Here is a 16,639-nt window from a genome sequence, read left to right as displayed (position 1 = left end):
CTCTTCTGGAACAGAAAGCTAAACACAGCCACGGCCACTGAGGGGGGTGACCTCCTGCCGCCTCCGAGCCGAGCAGAACTTACCGCTGCCTTTCTGCTGTCAGACAGCTCCGAATATAGGCCAAACCACCAGGGTTGCAGTTTTATTACTACGTCTAAAATTAGAACTGGAAGCACCCAGTTTCTTCTCTTTCTCTCATGAAACAGGCCACCAAACAAAAACACGAGGAAAGCGATACCAAACAAAATAATTAGTGGTTTGTAGCAACAGAACCACCGTCAGGAAGGGATTCCTTAAATGACATAGCATTGTTGTTTGGTTGGTTTGAGCACTTATAAAAATAAAGCTGTTTCGCTTTTAAATATTTTCATGAATAGAGACTGAACGCAAGAACTATTTGTCAGACGTAACCCCACAGAAATAATTATCTGTCTGTATGGTCCAATTAATACAGGCTGGTTTCTATCACACTTGAAATAGCAGCATCTCAATAACCCTGGCAGGACACAACAAAATGATTTTTTTTTTTTTGTAATCCCAGGCAGTGCACAAAAAGGCAGGAACAATTTGTTCACAAACCCAAAGAGCAATACACCAGTTCTGCTGTGCTAGATCTCTTCCACATCCACGTCAAGTTCTGCCTACAGGCCCCAGTACGACGTGCTGCCACGTGAAATGGTGCACGCCTACAGAGAGCACTGCTCTGTAGCAGGGGGTGAGCAGTCCTGTGCAGATACAAGATCGGGTTGTTACCTTAAAGTCATTTGTGAATGTGCCATTATTTTAACATATGATGTATTTCTTCTTGAAATACGAGAAATTCCATTTTTCATGTCTACGTCAGGTATTCAAGCTGCTCTTTCAACTTACAAACTGCAGTTAATTCCACACATGTCCAGGAACTATTTGTTTCAGCAGCTTTTATAAATATGGCATTTATTGCTTTCAGCATCGATAGGCAGATACTATGAAAGCAGAATTCACATTTTTTAGGCACACAAACTCTTTTTTTCTCTGCTATGTGCAGCAACATGTCAGAGAAGTCTGCCAGAAGCAGAGTAAGACCTTATGAAAAGGAGGCAAAGCAGAATTACCCACATCAACCCCTCTGGGCAAGGAGCAACCTTAGTAATAATGGCTTTGTAATAAGAAAGAGACTTAACATTAACCACTGCACAGAAGAATTTTAAGCAATCTACACTCTGTGAAGGCTGACTGCTGGCAAGTCCTGAAAAGCTTTACTTTAGATAAGCATTCTAGCTGGCACATTGCTGCAACCACAAGAATTAGGATTCTGAGACCTTTTTCATTACAACTCATCTCGCACACACTCTTGTGAAAAGAAAAAGCCCAGCAGAAATGACCACACGGTAAGTTCAAAATGGCTATGGCTTGATGATGGCTATTATGATGATGATTAGCATTCCTGGTTTTGAAAGGAAAAAAAAGAGTTAAATTAACACGAGTCTGAGCACTGTTCTTAGCACTTATCAGATTTTTCATTCACATTTCTGAACACAAGGAAGCTTGCTGGTGGTTCTCCATCCCCCTCCAGAACATTGCTCAGCAGCCTCCAAACGTCAGAAAATCATGGAGTGCCAAACTATGGCACATGCTGCCAGCCTCCTCTCTGCCTTCGCCCTAAGATCTCAGATCTTACAGAAGGTTTGGAGAAAGAGGATCCCCAGGGAGGAAGCCCACTGCCCTGCTGAACACATCACCAGAGGAATAGGGGCACCTGGGGAGAACTCACCGCTGTGTTCGCAGGCTGTGTCCCTGTGGCCTGGGATGAGCACAGGGATGGTCGGGTGTGGAGCAGGAAAGCCAAAGCACAGATGGAATGAGCTTGGCAAGGGACACAAAACAACAAGAAGGGATTCTCTAGGTACATTGGCCAGCAGAGAAGGGCCAAGGAGAACGTACCCCCTGCTGATATATGGCAGAGGAGAGAACTTGTAATGAGGGACATAGAGAAGGCTGAGGTACTCAACAATTTCTTTGCCTCAGCCTTCACCGTCAGTCAGGCCTCACACATCTCTGTTTCCCTGAACCTGAAGATGAGGGCTGGGGGAGCCGAGTCCCTCCCACTGTAAGCCAAGAGCAGGTTGGAGACCACCTGATGAAGCTGAACGAGTACAAGTCTATGGGGCCTGATGCCATGGGTCCCAGGGTCCTGAAGGAACTGGCTGATGGAGGTGCCGAGCCTCTCTCTAGCCCGTTTGAAAAGTCCTGGCAGTCAGGTGAAGTTCCTGGTGACTGGAAAAAAGGAAACATCACTCCCACTTTTAAAAAGGGTTGAAAGGAAGACCTGGGGAACTAGAGACCGGTGAGCCTCACCCCTGTGCCTGGGAAGATCATGGAACAGATCCTCCCAGAAGCAACGTCAAGGCACATGCAAGACAAGGAGGTGACGTGGGACAGCCACCACGGCTTCAACGAGGGCAAATCGTGCCTGACCAGTCTGTATTATATATATTATTTTCTATAGCAGTCAGTATTTCTGTGATGGAGCAACTGCATGGGAACAGAGGGTGACCTCATTGTGGCTTTTCAATACTTAAAGGGGGCTTATAAAAAGACAGAGAGCAACTTTTTGCTCAATGAGATAATGACAGGGCAAGGGGGAATGGTTTTAAACTACAAGAGGGGAGATTTAGATTAGAGGTTAGGAGGAAATTCCTCACTCAGAGGGTGGTGAGGCACTGGCACAGGTTGCCCAGAGGAGCTGTGGGTGCCCCATCCCTGGAGGTGTTCAAGGCCAGGTTGGATGAGGCCCTGAGCAACCTGATCTGGTGGGTGGTGTCCTGCCCATGGCAGGGGGTTGGAACTGGGGGGCTTTGAGGTCCCTTCCAACCAAAGTCATTCTGTGACTTGTTTACACAGACAGATAGTGATTGGACAAGGGGAAACGGTTTTAAATTAAAAGCAGGAAGATTTAGATTAGAAGTTAGGAGTAAATCCTTCCCTCTGAGGGCAGTGAGGCCTGGTGCAGGCTGCCCTAGGAGCTGTGGGTGCCCCATCCCTGGCAGTGCCCAAGGCCAGGCTGGATGGTGCTGGGGGCAGGGGTCGTGCCCATGGCAGGGGTGGCACTGTGGGGGCTCTGAGAGCCCTGCCAGCCCAAACCATTCCATGGCTCTATGAATATCTAAGTGCAGTGGGCAGGAGAAAGCGGAGGGCTTAATGGCACCTTGTGAGTTGCACGAGGTATCATACAAATTTTCTAGGTATGCGTGTTGCTTTCATAGAACAAAAGTACTGAAATATAAATCTAGTGCAGGCAGTCCTGCTCTGCAAAACTCACAAACAGACCTGTGGTTCAAAGAAAAAGCATGACACCTTTATCCACTTGTCCTAGCATCCCAGTAGCTGAATTTTCTGCCCTGTTTGCAGAGGGCAGCCTGCACCAGTCCCCTGAGCAAAGACATCATGGAAATGGTGGCTGATTATTCGAGGAAAGCAGAATTTAGGTTATGCTGACACACATCTTCAGCTCTTGTTTCCAGAGGGCTCGCCTTTTACTGAATTCAGATCCTCTGGGAAAGCCTGAGATAACTACAGACAAGCTTAACTCTTTGCAAACTTCACCAGTATATTACCTCTGGAATGCCTGTAAAGCAATTAGTGCTCATCCGAAGCAGCTGCAGCGTGGTGATTTACAGCTGGGCAGCGGGGCAGAGAGCAAAAAGTGGAAGTTATAAGTGTCAGAGCAACTGACAGGACATCACGTATATGTCCATTGTTAGGATATAGGCATGTATGCTTTCATGCTGGCCTCAGTAAGGTACACAATTATTTGGTATGCCCCTTGGCTCCTCCATCCCACCCAAGTGGGATTAAGTGTACATAATCCTCAGCCTCTACATTTCTGGTGTTTTGAGGTTTAAGTCACAGAATCATAGAATCAGAGGATCATTTAGGTTGGAAAAGACCCTTAAGTTCATGTCCAGCCATCAGCCTAGCACTACCAAGGCCACCAAGTCCCTCGGAAGGTGCTAGGTACCCCAATGAACTAGCCCTGTGCTTCAAGCTCATGACCTGAGGCATTTCGTTGCTCTGGTTGACAAAAAGCAGCATTGTGGCTCTGCTCATCCCAGAATGGCTCCTGTCCCTCCCCACCACCTTGGGCTCTCTCTGCAGGCCGCAGGGCCAGGCCCCACAGCACGGCACCACCACAGCGCAGCTCCTGCTCACCAGCCGCCGGGACACCCCAGGGGTGCTCCCACAGCTGCTGATTAGGGTCGTGGCAAATTAGGGTGATTAGGGTCTTGTCAAGGTCTCTGGCCTTGCCAAATGCAGTTCTGCTCCTGGCTTCTCTAGGCTTTGTTTTCAATGCGTCCGATGCCAAAGGGCAGCTCTGGAGTAGCCCAAGCCAATTGTGAATTGTGAACAGGATTTGCTGAGTTACTCGAAGCAAAATGAGAGTAACAAAGCGTTAGGAAATTAATGTTGTTTATTCTGACATTTATGAAGTGTTTTACTGTCATGCATCAACAGTAAAAGCTACAGAAACAACAAGATAACCACAGAACTGACAACAGCAGTGCCCAGAAGAGCACTGCATCCCTGCCCTTCCCTACGACTCGCCCACACCACGGCAGCCACAGTTTAGAAGTTTCTCTTCTGCCAGCAGGGACCTGGAGTCACATCTCCTATGTCCTGAGGTCTCCAGCCCTACAAGGCCAGGCTGGATGGGGCTGGGGGCAGGGGTCATGCCCATGGCAGGGGGTGGCACTGGGGGGGACCTGGCAGCCCGAACCACTCCGGGATCCTGGGATCCCATTGGTAATGAACACAAGGTGGATGTTTGGTCTCCCGGTGAAGCTATTCCACACAAAACACCGAGGCAGTGACTACATTGAAGAAAATCAGAATGGCTCTGCAGCTTGGTAATTAATTTACAAATTAATTGGGAATTAAATCAAATGGGAAGGACACCTGGGGGTTTCCAGTCCACCCCTCTCCTCAACAGGGATTATGAAATGGATGAGACAGCAGATGCTTGCCTGAAGTGTTCCTAAAGGGTACTGCTGTCCCCCATAACCTGGTCTAAATGTATCAGCAGAACTTAACACATCTCTGGGCCTGCAGCTTCCACCTCATCCTGGAATCTCCATTCCCAAGAACCAAACCCGGTGCCTGTGCCCTCCCCATGCAGGCACAGCCCTCCCGCCAGCCCCTCGCCCCCCAGGGCTGCCCCAGGGGACATTTCTCCAGGCACTGCTGTCAGTCATTCCAGGACATGCAGTGTGTCTGCAGCCTCCTTAGCATACACTGCCCTAAAGCACATCGGGTGCCAAGCCCCTGCTACCCAAGAACCAACCGAGTAATTGTCTCAGGAGTGCTAGATACGGCTCTCCTTTTACAGCACCCCCCAGTCACACTATTTGCTCTTTTTGCGGTAATTTTGTTCATTTGCATTCAGCTTCTAATCCATTATAATTCCCCAGATACTGTTCAACAATAGGCCTGTCTAGTCTGCCATTCTCTGCTTCTTATTCATGCTTTTTATTTTATTTTCTGTCGCTTGAAGCTGTCTTTACTCATTTCATCTTATTGATTTACAGGACCGTTCTGAATTAGAAGCTTGCCCTCTGAAGAATTTCCATAGCGTCGGTACAGAATTTATGTACATGTGTCCCTATTTCATCATGCAAACTGTCAAGAAATAAACTGAGTAAGGCTGAACTCGGCACAGACCCCTGTGGGATCCTACCTGACACGTGCTCCCTCTTTGGTAGGAAAATATTGATATTTTCTTTCTCCGACTGTGATTTTTCAACTGCTGTTGCACCCACTTAACAGTAGTTTCAACCAGTCCACATTTAACTAGTTTATTTATGAAAATACCATATGGGAGAGTGTCAAAAGCTTCATGAGTCAACGCATTTTAAATTAATGCTTCCCCCTCCTTCCTGAGGCCACCCACCCACCCGGTACCATCCAATTTCCATTCTTTGACACGATTTGTTCTCAACATAGACGTGTCAACTATTTTTATCCCCTGTCTACGTGAGTACGGAGTGATTGTTTTATAACATATTCAGGAACCTGAAGGTATTCCTTCCACCTTCAGACACGTATTTCAGCAAAAATACTTACACGCTTACGCAGCCCAAACACAGGGAAGCAGCAATGCCACCTCTTGACACCACCACGCCACCCTCCCTCCTTTTCCCCTTTTTTCCATGAACAAAACAATCCCAGACCAGCTCCGTGACTGCACAGGGAATGGTCCTGGCTAGCGGTGCTGGTACAACCACAGGCACAGCCGGCTGTCACGGGAGCAAGCAGTCAGGGGAGAGGAGCACTTGGGGAACTCTGTCACCAGCACAGCCATGGTTGTGTCTCTCCACAAATTTCTTTAAAGCCTTAAGTCTGGGGAAGTTCACTGTCGAAAAATCTCCTTTACAAACCAGCTTTCTATCTACCCTACTCTTTGATTCATATCTACAGCTTCCAAGACAATTTTTAGACACCCTCCAGAATTACACCTGGCCTTAACTTGGTCGGCCAGCAGTCAGACACACCAAGGGCTCCTCTTGTTCTACTTTTTAAAAAAATGATACGTCTGGTAGCAGAAACTCAGAATTATGCTATAAACATAGAATCCTTTAGTTTTCAGAAGATGGTATTCAGGATAAAGTAACACCTATTCATCCCCACGTTAGCCACAAGCTGTGACTGAATTCTTTAATGCAGCATGGAAATGGAACTTGCAGCACGTTTCTCACACTTTCCGTATAGCGACAGCCACCATACACAAAAACAGACACCATGCAAAGCAACAGTCAAAAGGCAGCAAGAAATAAAGCCAACGTGCTCCTTCTGGGGGAGAAAGGGAAGCGAGATTAAGTGGGAAGGCAGAACGAGGTCGGAGGAATGGGCACAAAGCTGCTCTGAGCAGCAGGACGCTTCCTCTGGTCCTGCTGTAAAGGTTTTGGCCGGGTACCTTGTGGCTGCGGCACGTACCCGTGCCTCGAGGAGCACGGGGCTTGCAGGGCTGGCTGGCTCCTCTACAGCTGGAGAGGAACTCTGGCAGGCTGAGGAAAAGAGCCGGAGAACAACCTCCACTCCCAGGTTATTAGAAAAACGTGTGACCCTTTTTATGAGTAATCATTCCTCCAAGCCATGTAGAGCCTGATGTCTGAAGTGCTGCTTGTCAAGCTTTATGCAGTAACTCTTGGCTCTGCAGCTTTATAAGGAGCTCAATAAATTAATGAAGTATTTAAGTGATGCTTTTGGTGTCTTAAATTAATCTCTCTTCTGAAAACTTACCAGGGAAGCCAAGTAAAGTAGACAATCTATTAAAAAATCCTGAAATTTACAGCAAGAAATCCCTGCAAGTTTCCAATGTCATGGCTCACAACTTTGCAAATCCTTATGAAATTGCACGCTGCTGCTCTGGCCACTCCGTAAGGAAAGAGCTTTCAGGAAGAGCTGCCAGCACATAATCTAGATGGATCTCCTGTTTTCTGCCACGTTATTTTCTCCCGTGATTGATTTAAATAGATGTTAAGGTCAAAAAGGATAATTACCACCACTCTCTGCATAAAACAGAAATGAAATTTAGCACAGTAATTTCTGAATCAAAGCCATATTTCTGACTGACCTACAGCACGCTGTTCAGACAGTGATGTAATCTGTCTTCAAGATTTAAAGTCACTGGGAAACCACCGCACTACTTGAAAACTGCAAACAGCCTTTTAATTTCTTCAGACCCCTACCCTCCAGCTATCATATGCAGGAAGGATGATGGGACCTGTATCTAAGATGAAAATCACACGATTATGCAGGGAAACGTAACAGGAAACCAGTCCAACACCAGCTGCCTGCTGGATGCTCATCATTAAGGCAGAGAATACAGGGATAAAAAAAAGCATTATCTGGTAAAACTTGAATTTAAAGCAGATACAGGAAGGGAGGAATGAACTGCCAGAAAAGTGGAGTCAGAAATACAGCAGTGATAAAAGCTGTCTGAATATGTATGCTGCTGCTAAGTTACTTGGGGAAAAAAAAATAAATCAAAATCTTACCAGGCCCAGGGAAGAGAGGGCTCAGCAAGACCAGTCTGAATGGTCAGCCAGTCTGAAGAGGTTCTGAATGAGGAGAGTGTGTCTGTCATGTGTCTGTCCACACATCACCAAACACGTGTAAGTGTGAAAACCAAAGACTTGAACAAAAATGAAAGCATCAGTATCGCAGAGCTGCCAGCAGGGCAGGGAGGGGACCCTGCCCCTCTGCTGGGTGCTGGTGAGGCTGCCCCTGGAGCACTGGGACCAGTCCTGGGCCCCCAGCACAGAGACCTGGGCCCAGTGGGGAGAGCCCAGGCCGTGAGGAGAGGCTGCGAGAGCTGGGGCTGCTGGGCCTGGAGCAGAGGAGGCTCAAAATTTAAAATTCAATCTGAATAAAAACAAAAAAGTACCTTTTTTTTTTTTTTAATTTTTTAACTGTGAGGTTGGTAAAAACACTGGCACAGGTTGCCTAATGAGGCTGGAGACTCTCCATCTGTAGTGAGCTTCAACATGCAACTGGACATGGTGCTGGGCACCCTGCAGGTGTGGGACCAGACAGACCAAAGGTCCCAGCCTCAGCCAGTCCGTTGTGTCTAGAAAAAAATAAGTGTAGGCAAAATGGAGTAAAAAAAAAGAACTGAGGAAGAAATGAAGGATTTGAACGTGATGAGAAAGGCGACAGAACAAGTCCTTAGCTGGAGTGCCATACTCTGGACCTGCTCGGCCTGCTGGGTGCTGCTGATGGGGCCTTCTCGTTCCCCGTTCCCTTTCCTTGCACAGTGTTTGTACCAATGCCGCTCTGTTGAACCCAACAACCCTGTGACAGCAGCTAGACTGCAATAATGTTACTGGAAAATCCATTGTGAACTGGAGGGAGGAAGAACTGGACAGGGAAATATTACTCCAGAGGCAGCACACGATAACCTGAAGAAGCACTGCTTGAGAAAGGAAAAAGCTACAGAAAGGATGAAAGCAGCGGAGGTGAGAGGCAGTTTAAAGGTAGACCAAACATTTCACAGCAGAGGTAGGTTAGAAGACACCATTAAAGCAGCATCAGGATTACACACAGCTATCTTGCCCGCAGGCCCTGTGTCTCCATGCCTGTTCCAACACAGCAGCACCACGAGGCACTCGCTGGCTGCCAGGATGAGACTGCAGGGCATGGTATCTGCAAACTCTCTGCAATAGCCCCAGACCACCTCTATGCCAACAGTGAGAGAAGCATCTTCTCTGATGAGGCCCCAAAACAAAGATGTCTTTTATATTTTATTCACACACTTCCCTGTTACCTGGAATTTTAAATTATACTCACTTAAGAGTAGCGAATCTATCTCCCGACTATTTCCCTTGCTGATGCCTTCAACTGTTTCTTCCACCCCATCAAGCTCCCCACACTCTCACCTAATGCATCTTCCTCAAAACCCACATCCCACAGACTCACAACTGAACCCCAAGGATTTAAAACCACAGGTTAAAAATAAATGCCTATAGACATCTAGATACCAGTTTAAGCAGTAAGTACTGAAACACATGACTCCTTGCTTGAAACTGTTAGACTAATTCATTGCGCTGACTCTTGTCCTCATCCTTCCTTCCTCTTTGCTGTCCCTTTCTCTTGTGACTGGTTTCGGGGTGTTGCCAAATCTTCCTTGGGCAAGAGCACCTGTGGCTGCCCACAGGCTGCCAGCTTTCCATGGCCTAGGCTCTACGGCTAGAAAGGCGCTAGGGTCTCTAGATGTCACACACCTCTAGAAGCAGAAAATAAAAAAAAAAAGAACGTACTACACCTGTCCAAGACAAATGGCAGAACGGGCAGTAACAGTAGTTTCAGTCACTTTCAGGTGGAATTGCTGACTGGACAGCTAGAAGGAAATGTTGGAGAGATATATGTGGACATGGGAACAAAGGAGAAAAAAGGTTCATTGGAAACTGTCAGAAGATAAATTAAGCTAGCCAAGCAAATAAAAATCACTCTGGGCTACAGAACTAAACAAAGAACGACATCAATGACATAGATATCAATGCTGAGCTGATGGCAGGAAGGTTTGTGGAGGTCTGATCAAAAATCTGGAAACTGCTCAGTCATGCACCATCTGCAAACCCACAGCAGGACAGAACTCAGGATGCTAATCAACGGCACTGGAGACAGCAGAGGGAAATAATGACAAACAAAAATAAAGGTAGAAAGAGGGCGAAGGACTACAAAGAGCAGATAATCAGGGACCTTAGCAGAAGAAGACTGAAAAAAAAAAATCCAACTTGGAGTTAGTGGAAATACAATCTCTTTGGAAGAAAGACTGGTTCTGAATATTGTATAGGTATCATATCCCTCTCCACTTTAGTTTTAAAGCTGCAAATAGTTTTGTTTTTAGATGGTAAGAACATGATTCTCCTATCCAAATGTAGATGTCTATAGTCTCTGAGCTCCTTAGCTGTAGAAATCAGAAAAAGCAGATGCAGTATTTTGTTATTATAGGTAGCAAACCTAGTGACTTTAATAAGCTAGGTTGTTTAAAAGCACTTATATTTTAAAGGCCTTTCGCAGTCCAAAGGAGAAACGTTTGCCTCCCTGAACACTCATTACGGGAGGCCTATGAGCATGAGCTAGCAGAATGCACTCCCTTTACAGGCAGCAGGGAAGGAACAGGCACTGCTGGAGTGCTCTCATCTTAACAGGGACGGCAGCATTGGGGCTGCTCGGCCACACTCCAGCAGAGTTTCTTTGTGCACATGAGCTGTGCAGGGAGCCTTCTGCAAGCAGCTCAGGAGGAAACGCCTCTGCTGCAGGCAGCCAAGCAGTTGAGGTGATTGTCGCTCTTACACATTTATAGGGCTTACAGGGACAACAGGCACACGCACGAGCCTTTTTAGGAAAAGGCAGAGAATGATCCATCCATATTTCACATGCTACATACATCAACGAGAGTAAAATACGACGCATTTAAATTCTAACCTAGATCTGCAAGGTAAAAGATGCTGCGTAACCTGCAGAGAGATGGCTGCTGAGAAAACAGCAGAGGCTGAGGGGTATTAAAGAGGGGAATTAACCTACCTGAGGGACTGGCTGACTGGGAACAGAATGACTGAGGGAAGAATAGTGCACACTGACCACAACAGAAAGAAAAAAATCTATCCCTGAATCATATAAAATAAATTAGCTAAAGGACAAAACATATTTAACAGGTTTGGCCTAGTCTAACAGAAGAGACACAACCCTCTCATTCTATTTAGAAAGGTTCATTGGCTGTAAAGATCAGAGAAATACTGTTTTGTTGTATCATACGCAACAAATATAGACAAGATTGCTTTCAGATTTTCCGTTTGTAAATGTTTCACCTGATAAACACACCAAACAATCGCCTCCCACATCTGATACAATGCCATCAAATGTAAACATGCCATTAAATCAGTGGTTTTTTTTTCTTTCTTTTTTTTTTTTTTAATTTGGAAACTTACATTCTGAAAGATGAAAAATAACAAAATTGTAGTATTACATACCTAAACGTGAAAATAATCCAAAGCCACGAGTGACCATAGCTACATTCCTGCTGCCAGAACTTCCTGCTTAACAGGAAAAACTTTCTCTGACCTCATTCTGTCTGCAGCATTTTATAGACCACAGAAAGCTCCTTGCCTCTTGCAAAATTTAGCTACAGAAGTCCTGGGATCTGCAGAGTTCACTGCCCCTCTGGATATTTTCCCACTGAAAGCAGAGGATGAGGAGGCTGGGAACGAGGAAGGCTTCCCTCGGAGATGTGCCCGGACTGAAGAGCAGCGCTTGATGAGAGCTCCTTTGGTTTGCTTGTTTTTCAGTTTTTAGCTTATGAAAAAGTGAGCTCAGGCATTAAAATGCTGCTCTTTCAGCTCAGTCTGAGTCCCAACAAAGCAGTTGTCAAACGTTGGTTATTTTCATGTCTCTGGCAGACGGGGATGACAAAACAGCAGCGATCGCAGCGCCCTGGGGGAGCTGAGGGCTGGCAGGGCAGGCACCCTGCCCGCCACAAGAGTGTCACACCAGAAGCCTGAGATGTGAATCAACACAAGCTTCAGGTCACCAGTGTGATGTGGGACTGCCCACAGCCCATAGGGCCACGTCAGTACCCACCTTGCTTATTAAAAATATTACTAGGAAGCACAGGTTCTGCGTTGGTTATATCTACCAGAAGCTCTATGAGCAGCAGTGTCCTAACGGGTATCATTAGGGGTGTGGATGTGATTAAAAATTCCAGAAGTTTTCTTTTTTAAATAAAATCATGTATAGCTATCCAGTTATTGGTCCTTTCAGCTGTCCCTTGAAATAAATTCATCCACATTTGCTCCATCTTTTGGGGAAAGAAAGCAAAGTGAACCCAAAACCCTTACTGTTGGATAAGCCTGCTGTCGGAAGCCAGAATGTATTAGCTGGAAAGAAGAAAGTTTGATGAAGATGTAAACATCTGCCAAAAAGGTGTAAACATCCGCTCCTCCTAATGGAAAGGACTTAGGTAGGATACTGCATTTGCTGCTACTTTGCTATTTCCTCTTTTCAGGACAATTTTGTCTCCACAGACAGGCAAACAGTACGCTAGAAGCTACTTCTAACATTTATACCCAAAATTTACTCCAGGTGCATAAACTGTTAAGATAGGACATAGGAACAAATAGGTTAACATTAGGAATAAGTTTTTTTGGTTTTCCAAAAGAAGCCAGCTCTCTGAAATGTGACCATTTTGACCAGCTTCAGCACATGAAGATGCAGCTAAGAACGCCACTCGGCTTGCACAAGGAAATCTGTGACCCTGCCAAATTTGTTTCACGCTGCCAAGATGTGGCCGTGCCTCCAGCCAGGGAAAAGAGACCCTTCCTTTTACATCAGGGATTAACCTAAGCAAAAGTAACTGATAAATCTTGGGGGAAAATACTGTAACCAGACACGTGTGAACTGACAAAATAGAAATACAAGAAATTTTCAAAGGGGAAAAAATGTTTCTCCTGCCTTAACTCACTCTATTACTAACTGCAGGCACCTGTAAATTTTCCAGGTTGAAAGGAATGCAGAATACAAAGACGACACAGACATGTGCTTGAAGTGTCTGACAAACTAGAGGATAAATGAATCAGCAATGCTTCAATGTATTCAGTGGCTCAGTGAGTGTGCTAAAAGTCTCAGATGCTCAGAAATACGGTACCGTGCGTGGATGGGCATATGCTGAGACAAGTGGAGTCCTTTTCAAGCTGAAGCAAGAGCCAAGTGTTTTAGCTGTCATGCCTACGACTAAGCCCACAAATTCTGCAGCCATATATTTAACTGGCTGCGTGCAGAGGTTATGCAGAAGTTAGTGGATCTTGAAAGGCCCTTCTGTGCAAGGCTAGAAAGAAACCTGGCTACTGGACACATTTCCATGCATAAACATTTGTAACCTAGTGATCAAATCACATCTCTGACTTCCCTAATAATGCTCTTCTAGCATTGCATTTCCAGCTTGTAGGTTTTCTATAGCTCTCTTCTAATTCATTTTGCAGTGTTTCCATATTCTTTCCAAAATGTGTATACCTGACCTGAGCCAAAGTTTTGGCAGTACCAAGTAAAACCTGGCATGCAGCATTTCTTTAGTGTGAGTGGACACAGGCCCAATTAAGATAATCCATGCTACTTTAGAAGCACTTTTCAGTGTAGTACAACTCAGTAACACTAGCAGGCTAGCCTTGCAGAGATGGAAATGGCTTGGACCATACAAATGATACAGTCTGAAACAGCTTTCACTGATCACTCCTTCCAAATCCTCAGCTGAACAACCTGAGAAGCTCTGATGAAGATTTTTACTTCTCATTACGATGTAATTAAAAACAAATACACCCTGATTAGGCTTGACAGCTCTACACAGCCACCACAGCTGGGTGTTTTGCAAAGAACAAAGGCACTAAGCAGAGTCTGAATGACAATACCTGTTAGATGTGTTTGGGTCCCACTGCGAGCCTCAGGTACATCCCCATGGGCTTGTGGAGTGGTTATGGAGAAGTGTGCGTTCTGCAAGCTGAGAGCCTGAAGAGCTGGAATGATGGAGGCAAACATTACTACCTGAACCTGAGGCAGCGTTTCCTTTCCCCCCAGGTCCAGGAAAAGATAAATACCCCGTTCCTTCTCCGGAATAAGCAAGCACAGAGAGAAGAAGCCTGTTCCCATGAACTCCTGCAGAATCTGCTAGATGAAGTAACCTTTCATAATTTTGGAAGAGGGATCCTAGAAGAGGAAAGAGCCACAGGATCTTGGTAAAAGGCAGGTACTAAAATGGGTATGGAGATCACAGATGATGACACCTGCCACAGATTTGCTGCTTGTGAGTTCTTGTGATGCCTGACAGAAGAAGATGCTTGAAAGTAAGATGATTTATGGTTTCCTAAAGACTGGTTCTGGAACACATCTTGCTCCTTTATAAAAAAAAAAAAATAAAAAAAAAAATGCTCAAAGCCAAAGTGTATCAAAGCCCTGTGTTGCTGATTCTATCATGCCCTCATTAGTCAAAATATTAGTCTTGGTAGTACTGTTGAAAAGCTATTTATGCTTTGCTTGTTCACTGCAGTTTCTATAATTGGTATTTTTGGGATTCCTGTGACCAAATCCAGATCTATGCATATCTATGACCACATCAGAGAAGAGGAAGATTTCGGTAGTTGTGTGCCTTTGTGTGCCTCTGTCCACAAGAGCTATGCGGATCCCTGCAACTCACACAAGCAAAAGATTATGGGTCTAGGACAGCAAAGTGGGCTCAGGCTTGGTTAGTAGGTGCAGTTTGGTGCAGTTTTGGTCATCCCACATCAAAAAGAAACACTGAAAGAAGATGAGAAGGATAACAAGCACGACTGAATTTGGACGGAAAAATTAAGTTGACTTTTAACTAGGATTCTTAGACTAGAAGCAGGTGGCTTCAATAGCATGAAGAAGGAGAATTTTAAAACATAAGAGTTTTCTTAAACAGCTCATAATTGAATTGTAGAACTCATTAGTGGGTGCTGGATTTTTGAAGTAGTGGTCTCTATAAATGCTACAACTCAGGCAGTGAACCAATGAGTGCTGCAAGATGGGAGTAAAAGCAAAAGCCTTGAGCAAAATTTGACTTACTAACTTGACTTAATGACTTACTGCTTATAATCTTACTGAAGCATCTGCTATCTGTCATCATGGTTGACAGGAGCATGAAATTCTTGTACCCTGAGAATACCTGACAACGTAGAGGTCTTGTCATAAGCCAATTAGTATTTATATTAAATATCACTTTACTTACTAATACCTACTTACCCTGAGCTGTCACTTTTCTTTCCCTTCATTATCCCCCACAGAAGTGATATTGCACTACTTCTTATCTCAGCAGTGTATTGTAAGGTCTATGTGGCCAACAGTTGAAAGCCAGGTGGTAATAGCTGGCCCTCTTCTTATTCTGGATGAAAGCCGGGTATGGTATCTTCCTAGCATTTTCTCTGGCACCTTCTTTCTCAGATTAAGGGAAGGGGTAGGCCAGGCCCTGTCCACAGGGGCTGGGAAGAGAACAGGAGAACAGCAGCATAGCTGGCAGATGAGGGTGATGTGAAAGACTGAGTTTCTGGATGTTAGGAAAAAGATGTGTTTCTTTAGGTGAAGTGTACTTTGGGATCAGTATTGGTACTTGGCAGCAAAGCTAATACTGGTTTCATCTTCTCGTTTGCTTTTTCAGTAATAAAATATTTGTTCACATGTGTTCGAACTGAAGAGGCAACTGAAAAACTCATCTGTGGAGGACTGCTCCATGTCCTCCATCAGAGGCCACCCTGCAGATATTTTGCACCAGTCTGTCTCCTGGCATTCCCAGAGAAAGAAACCCGGGTACTTGCTGTGGGTCATCTTGGCTCAAGCTTCACTCTGTCCTCTTCTTCCAGATCAGATTTGATTTTTAAATATAATGCAGACGAACTAATGGTTACTAGGACTACAGGGCTCCGTGAGACAAAAAGGCACCTACTGTTCCCACATACCAGCACAGAAACTAATCTTGTACTGGGAAGAGTGAAACACTGGTAAGTCAGAACACAGCCTACCATACAGGAGAGAAAGTCTCAGTGACTGTGGAATTAGAGACTTTTAAAATGTGAATTGCCCAATTTGGATTAAGAAAATGGGAAAAGTTGGTTGGACAAAGAAGTAGAAACTAAGGAACTAGGTGATCACTGCCCAAACTAACTGCTGCCCCTGGGTCCCAACTGGCACAGGGCTCGACCGTTTTGTTCTGTAGCACCTTATAAAGAGGATGAAGAGGGTGCAGAACCTGGCAGGCTCTGTTGCTCAGGAAATGTTTCGAGCTTGTGTGTATGCATGTGCTAAGGCAGGACATGCGTGCCTAAAGCAGGATCTTCTCTGACAGAGATTGAAGACAATCGTCTGCACCACAGCGACCAGACTCAGACCTCAGGCAGAGGCTAAAAGCAAAGACAGAATGGAAGAGACCTTGCCCTCAAGTTGCCTGCAACCCAATAAATGAGAAAACGCCACGGGTCGTGTTGCTAAAGGACTGTCTACACAAACACTCCGTGAAGCAGACTCTGGGAATTGCTCACCCTCAGCCTCCTCACTTCTAATTCAGCACAAAGGGAATTTGAATCGTACACTGCACTGCACG

General features: G+C 45.4%; 1 protein-coding gene across 3 annotated transcripts in view; it reads right to left on the bottom strand.

Moving 5' to 3' along the window:
- Window positions 1-16,639, bottom strand: part of DTNB (dystrobrevin beta) — a 192,626-nt gene that overhangs the window by 88,537 nt on the left and 87,450 nt on the right. The window lies entirely within an intron of this gene.

Source organism: Netta rufina (genome assembly GCF_964035555.1).
Source record: "Netta rufina genome assembly, chromosome: 3".
Lineage (NCBI taxonomy): Eukaryota > Metazoa > Chordata > Aves > Anseriformes > Anatidae > Netta > Netta rufina.
The sequence above is the reverse complement of the archived record's forward strand: the minus strand, read 5'-3'. Positions and strand labels throughout refer to the sequence as shown.